This window comes from Osmia bicornis, chromosome 9 (genome assembly GCF_907164935.1).
Source record: "Osmia bicornis bicornis chromosome 9, iOsmBic2.1, whole genome shotgun sequence".
NCBI classification, from domain to species: Eukaryota; Metazoa; Arthropoda; class Insecta; order Hymenoptera; family Megachilidae; genus Osmia; species Osmia bicornis.
In genome coordinates this window covers 8575915-8593048 of record NC_060224.1, presented here as the reverse complement: position 1 = coordinate 8593048, position 17134 = coordinate 8575915, and the positions used below count along the sequence as shown (strand labels likewise).

The window sequence follows — 17134 nt, the reverse complement described above, 5'->3', positions numbered from 1 at the left end:
AGTGGGGAGCGAGCAAGAGTTTAGCCGGTGCAGCGAAAGAGTGTAGTGGGGAGAGGAACTAGAAGCTACGAGGGTTGGCGGAGGGAGCTCGTGGACGAGCGGTTATTTCAAGCGACGACTCTTCTGGCACTTCGCCCCGAGCTTTCCTCGAGCGCATCCTCGAACGCGCTACTCTTCGTGTCAGTGTCGCGACGGCAGTCACAGCCAGTCAGTCATCTTGGACCGGTGTCTCTTCGTCATCGTCAATGTATCGTGATCCCCGCAGCAGGATCAGCGAGGGTGATCTTTGCACCCTATAGTGGCGAACCAGCGTACTCTTAATTCTGGATTATAACAAGTGTGACTTTCGGTTGTTCAGTGAGTGTCTCACGGGGGTGGAACAGGTGCTTTCACGAAAAAAAGAAACAGAATATTTGGCGAATAAATTATTGACAGTACTGTCAAAAGTGTTCGAGTTTGGTTCTCGTTGAGGATGGAACGAGTACGGAACGAAGAGGAGGAGGATTTATAACGACGCTGTTTAGCTCGCCTGAAATAACAGGAGGAATGCGCGCGCGGTGAATCAGCTTCCTCCGCGAGAGAAGCGAATTTCCTGACGGCGAGCACGCGATTCCAGGATCGACGAGGATCCTCGACAGCCGTATCGTTGGATCGACTGCAAGGGATCGAGTGAGAAAAGCCAGAACCACCGACAACCCAGATTCGGGATCGTTACGACAAACGGCTCTTCTTGGAAGGAAAGGAGATCGCGACTGGTAAGTACGATGCTCTGTTGCGCTTCGAACATGCTCGCAAACTAACGATGCTTCACGGAAATCGACCTTCTGGCAGAATTTCCGAAACACAAACTAGAAGGAGGGGTAATGTTTGTTGATCGATGGGGATACAAAGCGATGATGACTTTGTTTGGAAACAGAAATACTCTGCCAGCTTTGTATTCAAATACTTCATTACATTTTTGCTACTTAATATTTTCTAAATTATTTCAAAAAATTACAAAAATTTGTAAACAATATCGATTAAATAATTCAAATTAATAAGGTGATATTTGAAAAATCTAAATTTAACCTCAAGGGTGTAAACATAAAGTTGGTAGCAAGAGAAAGAGAGACAGATTGACGCGCGAAAATCACGTTTCCGGTGGCGAGTACGCATTTCCGGTCCCGGCCGTACAATTTCTCGATCGAAACGCGCGAGTATGGGACGAAAATCCGTGCGTCACTCGGACAACGATTTATAGATTGAGCCGAATCATCTTTGACACTGTTGATTGATCTGTTGAAACGCGTAATATAATCATCAGTCGAATATTAACGCGCCTTTATTAAAATATCAATCCGACAGGAACATTTTTATATTCTACAAATTTGATTGAATAAAAATTGACAGATAGCTCCGATGATTTATCATACGGCGTCTCGAGATGTTCGCATGGAAAGATATTAGTATGATCAATAACATCCCCAGACTACATGGAACTCCCTATCGATCGGAGTACCAAGCTGTCGTATGCAAAGAAAGGAAGAAAACAAACAGGTACAGGCGAAAGGTTAGAAAATAAAGGAAAGGAACGCGAGCCTGTAAACATTGCGACTATCAGTCTCATGAATATCTCGCGTTTGTCATTTCGACGTAGCACTACGTTCTTCTCGATCGCGAACCTCACTTATCGGCTTGGCTGATCTACGATCGATGATCATCCACAAAGAAGTCGCTTTGTGCATCCGTCTCGTCATTCTCCACCATAGAAATTCGATGATAGATCCTTGCGATATTTCCAAATGTTATCAGCTAATCAAAATTCCATCAATTTATTTTTTAACTGAAAAACTTATCATCAGTTTCACTTGGTATTTTACCACGTTTTTATCAACTCGCTTTCTTGTCTGTCTGTTCGTTAGATTCGGCTAGGCAGAAATTTGTAAATTTTATTCGTTAACGGCTCGATTGAGAATGATTACATTGGCGTTGCCCGATTCATTTGTTTTATTATTCGACGCATTTATAAAAAATGCAGGGACAGCGAAAATTTTTTTAATTAAAATTTTTAATACAAAGTATTACTTATTATTATTTAATATTTAAAAATTTAAAAATTTCACACACACAAGACTAAAAAGCAGAAAATAATTATTTAAATAAAAAAATATTTTTTAAATACCACGTTTTTAAGACGGATAAAAAAGTATAAAATAATTTTTCTTAGCCCCATACAGATAGTACTGAAAATTTGTGATTGTGAATTTTTAATAGCTATGAAAATACTTGGAAGATTTAAAACGAAAAACCTAGGGCGGAAGATAATAGTAAGGAGTGTAGAGAGTAGCTGCCGTTGAGAAAACTCACACAACAGTTCATATCATCTGCAGTGCAATGAAATTGTTAGTGTCTTAGGTGAACTATTTATGCATCAATTATCTATTGCATGCGCCCCACGTTTTTCGTTTTAAATCTTCCAAGTATTTTCATAGCTATTAAAAATTCACAATCACAAATTTTCAGGACTATCTATATGGGGTTATGAATCTGTATGGGGCTAGGAAAAATTATTTTATATTTTTTTGTCCGTCTTAAAAAGTGGTATTTAAAAAATATTTTTTTATTTAAATATTTATTATATTCCAACAGTCTCGCGCCTCATCGATCCGGAATCGTTCATTAAAGCGATAACAAATCTTAGCAATCAAGGATTTGTCCTTACGATTTTCATCAGCTCGAAAATCATGGAGGTCCGTAAGATTTCGGTGGTCGTTCAGTTTGCATGAAAAGTATACGGCGAAATTACCCCAATTCTCGTCGTTTAACCGGGCTACTGGTCTGAACGGTCGACGATAAAGAGAGAGGATCGTAGAAAAGCGCGAAAGAAAGAGATAGAAGTAACAAGGGGGAAGGATAATTTATTCCGGCTTTATTTAATCTCTTCCCTCGCGTCTCGACGACGCGACTTGCTAAGCTTCTTTAATCCAGATTCCAGATCGACTGACAAGGACTGACAGAGAGGGAACGAGACGTTGAATTTTGTTTGTTCTAATCCCGAATTCTAGGTGAATAGAATTCGATTATTAATCCCATTTTTTCTCATGCCGATCATCACGGATTATATGTGCTATGTCCTTGTGATCGATTGAAAGTAAAGCAAAAGTGTAACCCAATAGGTGATCAACGATTTATGGAGCTATAGACGAGGAGATTAGAGATATCTATGGTTAAAATGAACGATCGAGGTGTTTAAAAACGGTCTAAAGAGGATTAGTTGATGTTTATGGAGATTTTAATTGACGATCAAGGGACTGATCGAAGAAACGTAGATAATTAATGAAGATTAGAAAAAAAACAATGAATTAAAATGTAAAATTAACCCTCTCAAACCTCATCATAGGCCACTCTAGAGCAAGCAAAAATAGGCATATTTTGGGAACTTTTTTTTTTTAAATGATGGAATAAATTCAAATCCAGTAAGCATACCTTTATTTTAAAACTAATAAACTTAAAAAATTAATTTTTGTATAGTGATTTAAGTGAAAATATGGGCTCTAGAGCATTTCTTCGATGACGCCTCTTTTTTGTAGAGCAGCTCTTGCAATTTTTAACTTAGGATAAAACACCAAAATATTTTAGCTACCGAACTACGTAGGATTTTTTTGATATATTGATTTTTGCAAAAATGGCGTTTTTTAAGAGAAAATGTAAAATTTCAAGAAAAAATCGCTAGAAAATTATTTATAACAAAAGAACTATGCAATATAATGAAAATGAGAATCTACTGTTAAATTTTCAAATCGATTGGTGATGATCTGTTTGATTTATGAGTCTGGCCAGTTTGAAAAATGCGTTTAAAGTTTTCAGTAATGCTCACAGCAGACCGGTAGTTCGAAATTCGAGTACTCAGAGATTTTTCCCACCCATAATCTTTTACCATATCATTTTTAAGACATTAAGGCACCTTTTAAGGAAAAAGAAAAAAATTTCGATGTTTTCAATATTCTAGAGTGGCCTAACCCCTTAAAACTCATTTAAACAACGGTACGATCCCGCTAAGAGGGATCATTCTTTTGGAATGAAAGGAGCGTTTGAACGATAGAGAAGGTAGAAGCGGTAAAGGTCGCGATTGGGAGCGATTTTACCGGATTCTATGATCGTGCAGTAGCGATGCGCCGCTTCCGGTGTTTACACGAGCGGATCGAGCCTCGCAAATGATAATATACACGCGAGATGAATTACGCGTATATACGTCTGTACGTATGCAGCTAGAACGGGCAAGTGATCGCGTGGACCGTGGGTTTTGTAGCTTCCGGTTAATGGACGGGAACGTACTATACGTTGCTTGGCAGATTAAAGAGACACGTTCAAGTGTCTGCTCGCTACGAACATCAATCACACGCGTAATAAAGTGGCCATTAGTTTTACAACCTTTTCTTCCCTTTAACTTGATCATCTGCCTGCTAATATCGGGGCAAATATTTAAAAAAGCAATTGGTTAACGATCAAGTGTCGAGATTCGACGTCATTTTAATCGAGGCGATATATTCTTTAGATAGATTCGAGTCTTTTTATATCAAACGGGGGGGGGTGCTTTTTTGATTTTGCAAATTTCAAGGAATATCTTTGTACAATATCTACGTTCGTTATCGTTACATACATCAATTTTCAACTAACAGACAGTTCCTTTTTCCAATCGGAAATGCATAAAGAAAAATTAAATGGAATCATGGTTGCATGATTTTATCGCAGAATGAAAGAAACGCGATTGATAATACTCGCAGTTATTATACATCTCTTCTCGCGAAACTTCCGCCGACTGGTCAGCATAATTATGGTTATTTTTCTGGATGGCGATTAAAACGACCAAGCTGAGCGCTCACCAGGGCAGAAATTCAATGTCGATGAAATGTTTGCAGAGAATGGATGGCAGTTCATTATTATTGTACCACTCTAAACGAATAATGAATTATAAATCGAGAACGGAATAACTTTACCCTTAACTGGAACTAATTGCCGGGTGGTAGCCAGGAAACAGGCATCGTTCGTTCGATCAGTATATCCGTTATAATAAAAAATAGATAAATAAGCAGCACAAACAAGACGAGAGAGAAAAAAATTAATGACATATGACGAATTGTTTCTTCATAATGGTAAAATAATTTGATCCGTTTGAAGGATTCGCTAATAGCCTTTGAATTTTATTTCCAATTAGACGGGTGAACGATGAATCCTTCGTTCGATTAAACGATTCACTCTTTCCTCGTACTCTTCTGCTTTCGATTTAAACTCCCGTCGATTATCGTGATCATTAGCTGGCCCTCATTAGCACGAGGCAACGTTTAATTAAAGACACGGAGATTCCTTTTTAGGATTCGTTGTTATTTCGAATTCAACAGCATCTACAATTTACAATTCGACTTTAGGTTAGATTAATCATTACTTTTAATGGGTATCGCATGACGTTTAGGGGTATACCTTCGTGGAATCATTAAAATAGATCTCTTAGATAAAGGTGCATTAATAGGTACACGTTTCCTTTTGTAACGAATCTGATCGAACAATTCACTGATCTCGAAAACGTTTCAAATTAATAATAATTAATAATGAAGAAAGGTATAAAACACGAGACATAATGGAACACAAATCAGACTAAAAAAAAACCATTATAATTACAGTGACAATAAGTAGAAGATGAAAGAGTCTCTTAAAGAAAAAGGAAACAATAGAACGTAAAGCTACTTCAACGAAGCCAAAGAAAATAATAATAATGATCAGAGAATAAAAGAAGAATGGAAAGAAAAGTGTTCCTTTGAGAGGAGCTAGCAGAGAAGAGAAAAAACAGATGCGAAAAGTAGCAGAAGAACGGAAGCAATCAGATCTCTGGTCCGCATTAAACACGCTGCCCAACAAAGCTGAAATCGCGTTCCACGTCGAAGCTGAAGAAGGAGAAGAAGAAGAAGAAGAAGAGGTAGATCCACACAGTGGAACGCATTGTACGCTTTACTGCGAGCTTCTTCGTCTTCTTAATCCTCTTCACGAGATCTCGTCGAAGACGAATCTCTTTCTCCACTGTCTCTATACGATCGTTTCGTTTCACGAACACGATCGTGGTGGCTAGAGAACGAAATAAAACACGGATAAAGAGGAGAAAGAAAGAGAAAGAGTGAGAGAGAGGCGACGGGTAAGTAAAGCCGGTAAGAAACGAGCTACGATTTATTTGACAGATCGCACCGACCACGAGCAACCGTGCTAGAGTGGTTTATTTTATAAGGCCAGATTGCCGGCCTCACTTCGCCGGAATAGAATAATGGACGTTTCTATCCCTCCTTTTGACCAAACAAGCCGGCCACCACCCTGCGGAGAGCCCCTCTTCTTCTTTCATTCTTTCTGGCCTTCGTCTCGAAAGTCAAGTGCAGTTAAGGACCACTTTTCGTCCTCGACTATGCTTCGACCGACCAGGCCTTAAGCTCGAGACTTTGACTCTCTGCTAAGGTGACGTTCGTGGGAAGATCGTATACAAGTTGTATATAAATAAATTATTATTGTCCCTTCTGAAGTCTTCTTAAATCGGTTTAATGATTGATAATTAATTTGTATCAGAAATCGAGAATTTCTTATGTTTCATTTTTCCCGCCATCGTTCTCAAAGTATCTCATCGTCTGAAAATCCTTGATCCTCATTAACTGCGGTATCATCATCGTCTCATCGCCAAAATCCTCGGAAAAAAGAAACAAAAGTAATCGTAGCACAGAAGCATCGATCTCCATCTTCTAATTACATCTCATCTTACTCCACGAGCCTTCATCAATAATCATCGCGTCTGAAACACGTCCAGTTTGCTCGTTTTCTCATCAACGGCATAAAATTATCGCCTGAAATCATCAAGTGAACCGGCTAAATCTCGCGTACCAGCAACAAGTCGTAATTAACCGATCCCCGTTGAAAGAACACGTTGATCGCTAGCACGTTATCGAGTTATGTATTCGACTCGTTGACGTCGAGCTCCTCGATCAGCTATTACTATGTGATAATCGCAACGATATTAAGCTTGTATCGGTTTAATAAAGTTTTAACCGACTAACGGAGAAGATTCGACGAGCTAATAACGATAAAACGAAAACGCGTCGCGAGAGTTAATTGATACACGAGCGACGGAAAGGAAAGATTCACCGGCGACGATTTAATCGTGGCCGGACTTATTACGCCGGACACGTGGTTTCCGGAAGGAAATAAATCGGATTCTATCCGCTAATAACCAGACGCGACATAATGAAGCTACAGTACGTGAAATCGAGTTAAGAGACATGGAATTTTATGACAGATGACATTATTTATACCGCTATTAATGTTCTTATTAAATACTCGACGGTGAACAGTAATAAAACCGGCTAATTAATATGCAAATGAGTTTCTTCAAAGTGTCGATGAGGTTTGCAATAAAAAATAGGAACGTTGAATTATCGGTGAGCCAATAAAATTGATTAGAACAAGATCAATGTATCGTTCGACAATAAACGTTTCTAATGGCGATCAGGTAATGGCAAGAAAGTAATGCGAATTAAAATCCTCAGTTTTATCGACTGGTGTTCCACGACTGAAGATAAACGGAACGCAATTACAGGATGATAGGAGGGAATGTTAGCACGCATGATAGAGCATCCCGAGTGCACCAGGTATCCGGATATACCTGGTGCACGTGCGCTTCATACCGACTCGTGCTCGTGGCTTTAATTTATCGCTTGAAATCTGAATTCGCTAATTGCCGCGCTCAGTGCGCACGGGAGGCGTGCGTGCGAGACAAAGCGGATCGGCCAACGAAACGGAATCCTTAGATGCCGAAGGAAAAAAAAACGGAGCAACCGAGTTTCTTCTTTACTATTGTTATTTGAAAAAAGGCTACGAGATAACAGGATAAGAAGAGGATACGCGTGCAGCGTATGATTGTTCACAAATCACAGGCTGATTCAAAAGCAAGGATCTATTAATAGAAAAATGAACGTTGAAAGAACCTATAATGCGACCAGGCGATGAAGTGTCAGCGAAAGGGTTAAAAGTGTATCATCGAGAACCTTAAATCATCAATCTGGCTACATCGGTGAGGCCAGGTGGGCCTCGTCAGGGACGTCTTTCAACGAGCCTGAAAAAAAACACCGACGCGTGCCACGAGAGAGAGCGAGCGATCTTGCTCTTGTTCAACCCCTCGTCCCCAGCCTCCCGGTTCATCGTGTTAGGGTCGTTTCAAGATCCACCTACCGACGAAACAAACGTTCACTTATTTTGAAACATCGGTCTCGCGGTTTCCTCCGAGGATCGTTGGATTTGTTTGGACAAGAATCATCGTTCGCGAAGCACCAACGAACTGCCGTCCGAGTACATCGAGCCACGTATTTTCAGGGTTGGTATAAACCACCTTCGATGATTTATTATTATTTCGAGAAATCAGTTTAAGTACATTTTGGAATGTAAGCTTTAGCGATGCGCGGCCCGACTAATGTCTCGGGTTCCCGACTAGTCGGGTCGGTTCGGAAAGCAGTCGGGCAAATTGTCTTATTCCAAAATTCCATATAAAACAGATTTTGCGGGTAGCGGGAGCTCGTCCGGATCTGCCTGACTGTACCCGACCGAAACCGAAATAGTCGGGCTACCCGACTGCGCGCATGTATTGGACGCCCGCCCGAGCCCGTAATACCGGGTACCCGCACATCCCTAGTAGAGGAGAGTTGCCGAATTTGGACCGTCGCCTAGATTGGACCCATCACCTTATATTACCTCCTATAACAAATAATATCGCAGTATAGGCAGCATATCTAACATTGATGAATGGTTGCATCAGCGTAGTATACATCAATGTTAGATATGCTGCCTATACTGCAATATTATTTGTTATAGGAGGTAATATAAGGTGATGGGTCCAATCTAAGCGACGGTCCAAATTCGGCAACTCTCCCCTAAGCTTTTATTTTACTCGGATTGTCAACCACTAAAATTTCCTGCGAATTGAATACAGTCGGAGGATAGCCAGAAAGAAAACGGATGGAAGATTGGCAGAGAGAGAGAGAAAGAAAGAGAGGGAAAAAGAAAAGTTGCCGAGAAGTCATCGAGGCATCTCTTATTTGCGGTACACCGCAGCTGCGGTCAGCATTATTATGCAATCAGACTATTAGGAGGTTGTATTATCGTTGCCCGCAAATAGGTTTATAAGGCGTTCCTCGTAGCCGCCGACTATAAATATTGATGATCTATCGCCAAGGGAAATTATTGGTTCGACGCGACGCGACGCGACGCGACGGTTCGCCAGCACGTTTTCCTTCACCGCTGTTCCTCCTTTCTTTTCGTGCATCGATAGAGACTGGGACAACGTGTCCGGGTTAAGTCGACTAGGAAGTCGAGCCGATTAATCGCAATTGATACGTAAATCGTGCAACGCTCGAGTAACCGTGGATCACGTTCGTTGCACCGCATTGTTCTATGGAATGTGTTCACGGGGTGGAGCGAAATCGTGAGTCTCTTTGTAACTGCGATGGCAACAATTCAATCTCAAATATTTTCTGACCGAAACTTCAAATTTTGCCAGTTACTTGGAAAATGTAGAAAATATTAAGGTCAATGTCTACAATTATGGCCCCAACGAGAAATCAATTGAAAAGAGGTAAATTGTATGTATTTTTTCTCCCCGAATCCAAAACTGTTGATAAAATTTGAAGATATTGTGATAAATGTTGACATAAAATCATTATTTTCAAAAGTTATTGACTTCGTGGGGTAGACAGTACTTTTAAAGCGCGTCACTAACCCACATAGGTTAGATTAGATTAGAAGAAAAAATATAACTTACCTCACGGTAAAAACTTGACCAGTCAACAATAGTCTCCTTGCTCAGTTCTAATACCTGTTCATAGAATGCACAGCGCGGAGAACGCATCATGAGAAAATATCCAATAAAACGGGCAATCGTCGTGATTTCAAGATTAGAATTGGCTAGCCACGTACCACTTCTAACACTTCGTTTAAATTCACACTTTGAAGTTATTCTTTTCAAGGAGACTATTGTTGACTGGTCAAGCTTTTACCGTGAGGTAAGTTATATTTTTTCTAATAACCTAACCTAACCTATGTACCTTAAAAAATTCAAGCGACCCCTAAATTTTATCAACAGTTTTGGATTCGAGTGGCAAAAATACATAGAATTTACCTCTTTTCAATTGATTTCTCATTAGGGCCCTAATTGTAGACATTTACCAATATTAAGTTTGAAAGAAGCACGTTTGCTTATGGACGGGTAAGTATAGTCCCCTGTTCAAAATACAAGCCCGACTCTATTTTTCTTTTAATATAAATACATGGATGTTTGTGTCTGCTTCGAATTCAAGCCGCAATCTTCTCGAGTGAAATATACAAGGAGGATCGGAAAGAAAACGAATAAAAATAGAATCCTGCATGCGTAGTATCCGCAGAAAAGATGACTCGAGCCAAATGTAATAAAAAGTTTTGGCTACGTGAGAATCCGTCGCCTCGAGCTCATCGATTCTATTATTTAAAAAAAAAAAAGGAGAGATACCAGGATTTGTTTAAAGGACTTCCTGGAGAATTGTTCGAAAATTAATTGATGGAATAATTAAGCAGCAGACGAGACGAAAGTCGAAGACTCGAAGGAAGTTTACGAAGAGAGAGACTCGCCAATCACTCGACCTCGTTGTGCTCATTCCGCCAATTACTACGCGACGATGCGTACTAGATCGTGAACAGAAGACAAAAGGATCTGAGAAAGATTCCTCGAAACGAACCAACATAGCCTGTCGTTTATACATATTTAAATTATTACAATTTCAAACACCAGAGAAGCTTAAAATAGAAAGAACGTCTGTCTAATCGATATGTCTAATTTTAATGAGACAATATTTACGTAAGAAACTGTACGATCCTTGTTATTCTCCAAGACGACGATACAAGTAGCGAGTTGTATTAATCATCATTAAGGCAAGTATAGCATCGGTGGTAACCGCTGCCACGAAATAATGAGACTGTTCTTCTTCGAAGATCGTGCTCTCTTAATCTTGATTGGCATCGAATAACATACCACGGCTACTAGACATATTTTCTTCCTTTATCTTCATTTTTCTCATTTGTTTCGTAAAGGATACCACAAGTTGTTCACAGGTTAGCGTGAGATTTTATCGATGACCAAAGGGATGCTGAAGAAAAGAGATGCGCGAACCTTCTGGGAGGTATTCGAACGATGTTGTCATCAATTTTCAAAGATACAGTATCGATAAAAAATGACAGCACTCGAATTTAAAAAAAAATGAACGTTAAAGCAGCCCTTATCTTTCAACGCGTGTGGAGAAATAAGAAAGATCGGATAAGTTTCCGAATGGCCCCACCAAAATTGAGAACTCAGGTTCGGTACAATTTTGGAACTACGTATGCGATATTCAATACTGCGATTTGAAATATTCTTTATTTTAATCTACCAAATTATTTTTTCTGAATTTAAATTCCTGTTGGAATCTAACCTAACCTAACCTAACCTAACCTAACCTTACCACGATATCTCTAAAACGGTAAGACATCCAACTCTGAAACCAACGTTAATCGGTTTCTTGTAGTCAATTTAGGTTATATACCGAACCTGAGTTCTCAATTTTGGTAGGGCCATTCGGAAACACAGCCGAAAGATCTCCTCAGGATCCAATTTGCAGAACATCATAAGAAAAAAAAAGAAAAATCTTTGTGGTTATTTCAGTGAAACGGTTGACGGGTTCACTGTCGTCTCCTGATCGTATCTCCGATCGTTCGAAGAAACACGAGCGACTAATGAAAATCAACGAGACGATGTTTTCCTTTCGTTGGAACAGATATACGCGTCTGTCGATCATAATTCATTTCCTGGTGGTGAACGCGAGCTTGAAGTATTGAAAAATAGAAGAATAAGAAGCGGTATATTCGAGGTGTTACGTTGTCTGGCTAACGTATACTGCAAAACGAACTCTTGACGCAATCTTTTCTAATTATCTCGTTCCAGTGCGCATCGCGTACCATAATCGGATATGCTAATGGGTAACAGGGAAACGTAACGATGTTACCTATCTTTTTATGTCGCCCTGTGCACCCTCGAGGAACGCGCCGGGCATCTCTTTCTCTCCGTTACCTTCGCTCGCAACTGTTATATATAATGTATGATTGAAAGAAATATAGTTGGTCAAGTAATAACCGTATCCGTAAATAATAACTATGCTGGACGACTGAGGGAATCTTGCGGTAATTAACCTTCGATATAATGTATTATTGCGTTGAAACCTCGTGGCGGTCGTTCCTTTTCTTTTTCTTCATAAATAGCGAAATTTGATGACCTTGTAATAAAGCTGATTTCCTTGAGTATATTGATTGAGAACCGAAGAAAGAAGTTGAAGAAAAAGAAATGGACGAGGCTCATTCTTTGGATGATTATAGCTATCGATTCTTCATTTATATAGATTGTGTTTCAAATTTTCTGATTTTATCTTCATTTCAAAAATATATTTATCTGAACCTTTTTTACACTTCACGCGATCATACTCATCATCAACGAGTACAAAATAAAACTTACAAAGCCTCAAACACTTGAATGTCTTCCAGAAAAAGAAATCCAAGTTCATACATCAAGCAGATTCAAAGAAGCAGCAACGTCGAAACGCGATACAAGATCGTCCTTGGGTAATTAAGCGATCGTTCAAATGCTGATTGCATTTCGATCGAACAGCAGCAATGTCAATCCGGCTTAAAAGAGAACAATAATTCCACGGTAAATCGAGGCGATAACATGGAGACTGATTGCGATCGAACGATCGTTCTCCACTTTCTTATCGCGTAACGTTTCTCGCCGTACAGCTTCCGTTGATAAGATTCCCCTCGGTACCCTCGAAACTCGTACAGGTGCGAGATGGTCGAGTTATCGCGATACACGAGCTACCCTATTCGCGATCACGACAGGGACATTCGGAATAATTGCTTCGGGACCAGATACGATCCACGATCGATCCTCTGCACGTACTTCACTCTCCGTTTCTTTTTTCTTTCCCTCCATCTCGTTTCATTCGCTTTCTTTTATCTCGTTGCTTTTCATTGACAGAGTCGTCGGGGCTGATTTGAAATTCAATGGAGGGCTTAGCCGGCCGATTGAGAGCGTAGAGATTGAGATTTATGTTTGCTCTTAGCAGAACCATGGATGATAATTAGTTGAAGAGATTCGTGAGAGATTCATGAGAAAGGATAGCGTGATTGTGTCCTCGGTAAATATTAAGGTGCATATACCAACTTTGTTGGCTGCAACATTGGTAGACGTTCAAATTTCGTAGCTGTTCCCTCGGGTAGAGTCATAAATACAGGAATCGTGCATCATTGGCTCCCGATATCAGGATCAGGGTGGATGCGTTATGTAAACCGGTACATCCTTCGCGTGTGTCGTCTTTACTCATTCAATGGGAAACCAGTTTTCGTCGCGGTGGTCCAGAAGATCGCGAGTCGGATAAATAAGCCCTCGTTACGAAAGGTGACGCGTCCGACCTGGTCGACCCACAAGGAATCAGTGAAATATCAGTTGGCAAAGTCACCGCGAGCTGATTGGACAAGAACGATCGTCCACTGAATCGAATACCAGCTACGATCTTGTTAATCGGATCATCTCGTGTATAAAGTGGATGTACGCGTGAATTTAATTGAATACTCGAGTAGCTCGACTAATGGAGTTATCGGAATAACAGGCAAGAAAAGTGTACGCGGATTGCAACTGGTCCCTTTTCCCTTCTGATTCCCTGGCATCGTCGAAACGATATTAACAGGTGTCTACATATAGAAGACTACCCCTGGACGAATTTTTCTCTGAAAATGTCCGCGAGTTCCCAAATATTTTCTCACGTGCAGCTGTCCCAGTGCGGATCAACCGTGTTTGTTCATTGTGCTGGCAAACAAGCATGTATTGTCGCATCGTGCCGTGACCGTGAATCGGTCATTGTGCGACGTTCCGTTGAGAACTTGATGCTTCTGTCACATGTGGGCTCATTCTAATGTAAAAGCCTGGTTTTACGGTTCATTGTCGAGTTCGCGATGAGAAAAGAAACCACTAGAACGTTGATTCAGCGCTGACCAGTCGGAGACTTCTTCTCTAGAGTCTGCATCTTCTACATAGGTATGTGTTCATCCTTGATATTCGAATGGTGAGAGTTTACAGTTTCGCCGAAAATTAAGTAAAATATTCTTTATTAAATAAAACAAAGGGTTACGTTTCTGTATCTACTAACAAAAGTATCACACCTGCTCTAGAAAAGAAAATAGGGAACACTATATCAAAGAACGACTGGTAACAAGACTGGTAACAAGACGTCCCACGATGAAGCATTGAAGGCGAGGAAACAAAAGGCCATTACACGGAGTGTCCGCGAAATTGCACGTGACTTTAAATCACATCGTACCTACAGGTAAAACGGCACGGCTGTACTTGGCTAGAGCCGTTTGACAGCGTTAGAAAGATCACTACGGACAAATGATCCATGATCTCGGAACGACTATCTCTCCGACGAGGCTACCAACAACGTTCGTTTCCTCTGCTTGTAAACGGCTTGTCGTCCGGTGACAACAGTATTTGTCTCTGCGCTCCTGATCGAAGAGATTTATATTGGACGAGGAGACAGACTTCGATATACAGGGTGACCCATCAAATATAGAACGAAATCGTCTCTACTTTATTTATAGAAATACGAACAAAAATTCCATCAAAACAGTTATACGATACCAATAATAATATTCTTCTACGTTTTTAAATAAAATTACACTATTTTTAAAATACTTTTCTTCTCTTATGTAGATTATAAAGAAATTTAAAATACAGACGTGTAGCCATTTAGTGGAGCGGGAGAGGGTTTCGTCTCTCCGGACGCCTTTAGTTCGGGCCAGGGACCGCTAGGTGGCGACGAGATGACAGTGTTCTCGCTGGCAGTTCGAATATATAGGAGTTCCGAATTGCGGTATGATAGGTGTGTGGGGCAGGGATCTGTTGTCAACTCCACTGCCGAGTCTGGCAGACGATCCCGAGACGAAACGCCTTTTTCTCTCCTCTCCTACATAAGAAATTTCTTATTTTCTTTGATGAATTGTTTAATAAAACACCCTGTATAGAAGAACATTGTCGAAGTGATAGTAGCGAAACCGTCAGGGGGTTTCATCTCGAGCAACGATAATGCGTCGACCGAGTGAAAGCTCGATCGTGTCAAGCCCATTGTGTGCCGAGAATTTTTTGCTTTCCGTGGTGGGTCCTTCGAGGCGAAACGCTCCGGTTGATTAGCATAAAACGCCCACCGTACTCTCCCCGTGCGTTTATCGTACGACGAGAACCCTCGTTCGTGAAGTCACGGACCGATTAAGCTGAATTCTTTCAACGATCGATTACATCGACTGTCGAGACGATGATGGAAAAAAATGAAACAACTGTACGCGGTTTGTCCAGGAAAAGAGTCTATAGACGTCGAGAAAGGAAAGTTAGGAAGAGTCCTGCATCTGCTGTGCATTATTCGAAAGAAAGTTCATTAGAGGACTTCCTCGGCAACGGAAGGGACACGTCTACCATGATTTTCCGGTAATGCCGGCCCGTTCGGAACCTTTGGATGTCGTTTTCTAAGAACTTTAGAAATTATGCCGAAACGCGGCCCGAAATAATAGCCGCGCTGTGGAAAAATCGAAAACGGCTGGCTGCTGTCTCGCCGCTCTTTTATTACCCCCTTCAACGACTCATGGATTTGTTTTGGGAATTTTTAATGGGAGCCGCGTTGAGTGTTTCGAGCGCGTAAAACGTCGACAGCGAAGAATGTCAACGATACGGATTGAAAGAAATCTTCACTCAGCGTTTTGATTTCGAAGAAATAATGGTAGACGCATTTAAGTACGCGTGAGTCAACGTTTGCTGGAATGTTAAGATTTCTTTCACATTTTAAACGGAATGGATAATGTTTTCTCGAGAAAGTCGATCGTTAATGGTTCTTAAATCTTTCTGTAATTTTTTTCCATTTCCTCTCTTAAGGGATGGATAAGAAAGCGTAGATTTACTTGTATCCGATCGATTCGAAAAGCATTTTCATCGAGACATCAATGAAAGCCGGGTGGCAATCTTATCGGCGTCTAATCTGCTAAACAGTCATTGTGAATGTATTCACGTAATTTAGAAAAAGTACGCGTCCCGTTTCGTGTCGGGCATATACATATCGTGGATCTCGTCGTCCCCGAACCCATCCACCGGAAGCACCTCGTGATTTGCTGCAACGCCGGAAACGGCGCACGTGCGTCGTCGTTTTTGTCATTCATTCAGTCGCGTTCCGGGAATCCGGTGATTCGGGGATGCTGTTCATTTTTCAACGGACAATCAACCTCCGAAAACACCATCGCCGAACAACGGTTCGAAACGGGATGAAAAATTGTAAGATGCAAATGGGAGGAGATCTTATTTCTTACCAGACTTTGATTGCTAATTTTGTATTCGTCGTTCGTTAAGTGGACCGTCGATCGACGATAGAAAATTTGCGTGGTGAAAAGCGAGGAAGGGGTCGTTCACCGATTCATTGCATTGTTCAGTTGGGTCAAGATGAACGCCAACGCTGTTGAACAGCGCCCAGGAATTGACAGTTCGCACCTTTCGCAAGCGGACAATAAAAGTGGTCGTACGACGAGGTTCGCAAACATGCCAGGGACTCGTAGTGCATATAACAAGCGTTGCAAAACAAATCGTGGCTCGTCTATCCATCTACGTCGATATTATGACGACAGATGGAGGATTTACTGATGAGTAAACATTTATAATCATCCGTGATCTAAGTCCCCGTAAACAATCATTTTTTATATTTTATTATTTTCAACGTTCTACGCTTTCTGATATCAAGTAGATATTGATTATATTATCTGCTTACACGTACATTCTAATTAGTTTCAATTAATCAATTGGAACGTAGTTGCCAGATACTGGCCGCGATATCGAATAAATAGTAGAAACTCGTTTCGACTTGGATCAATATAAATCCTCGATTGATTAAGCGAGACCAGTTCAACTGCGATCGAGTGTAACCGAATATGACATAACCATGCATGTGATCGTAATTCTTAAAAATGAAGAAATTTGTCAGTAACCTAGGTA

At 40.7% G+C, this 17134-nt stretch overlaps 1 protein-coding gene across 2 annotated transcripts in view; it reads left to right on the top strand.

Moving 5' to 3' along the window:
- Window positions 1-140: 140 nt before the first annotated feature.
- The window catches only part of LOC114878227 (fibroblast growth factor receptor homolog 1-like), a 49115-nt gene continuing 32121 nt past the window's right edge, over window positions 141-17134 (top strand). The window contains exon 1 of one of the 2 annotated variants that reach the window (XM_029191790.2): window positions 141-755. The gene's annotated coding sequence lies outside the window, so the exon portion shown is untranslated. The remainder of the gene's footprint in view (window positions 756-17134) is intronic. The other variant, XM_029191788.2, reaches the window with a different exon arrangement.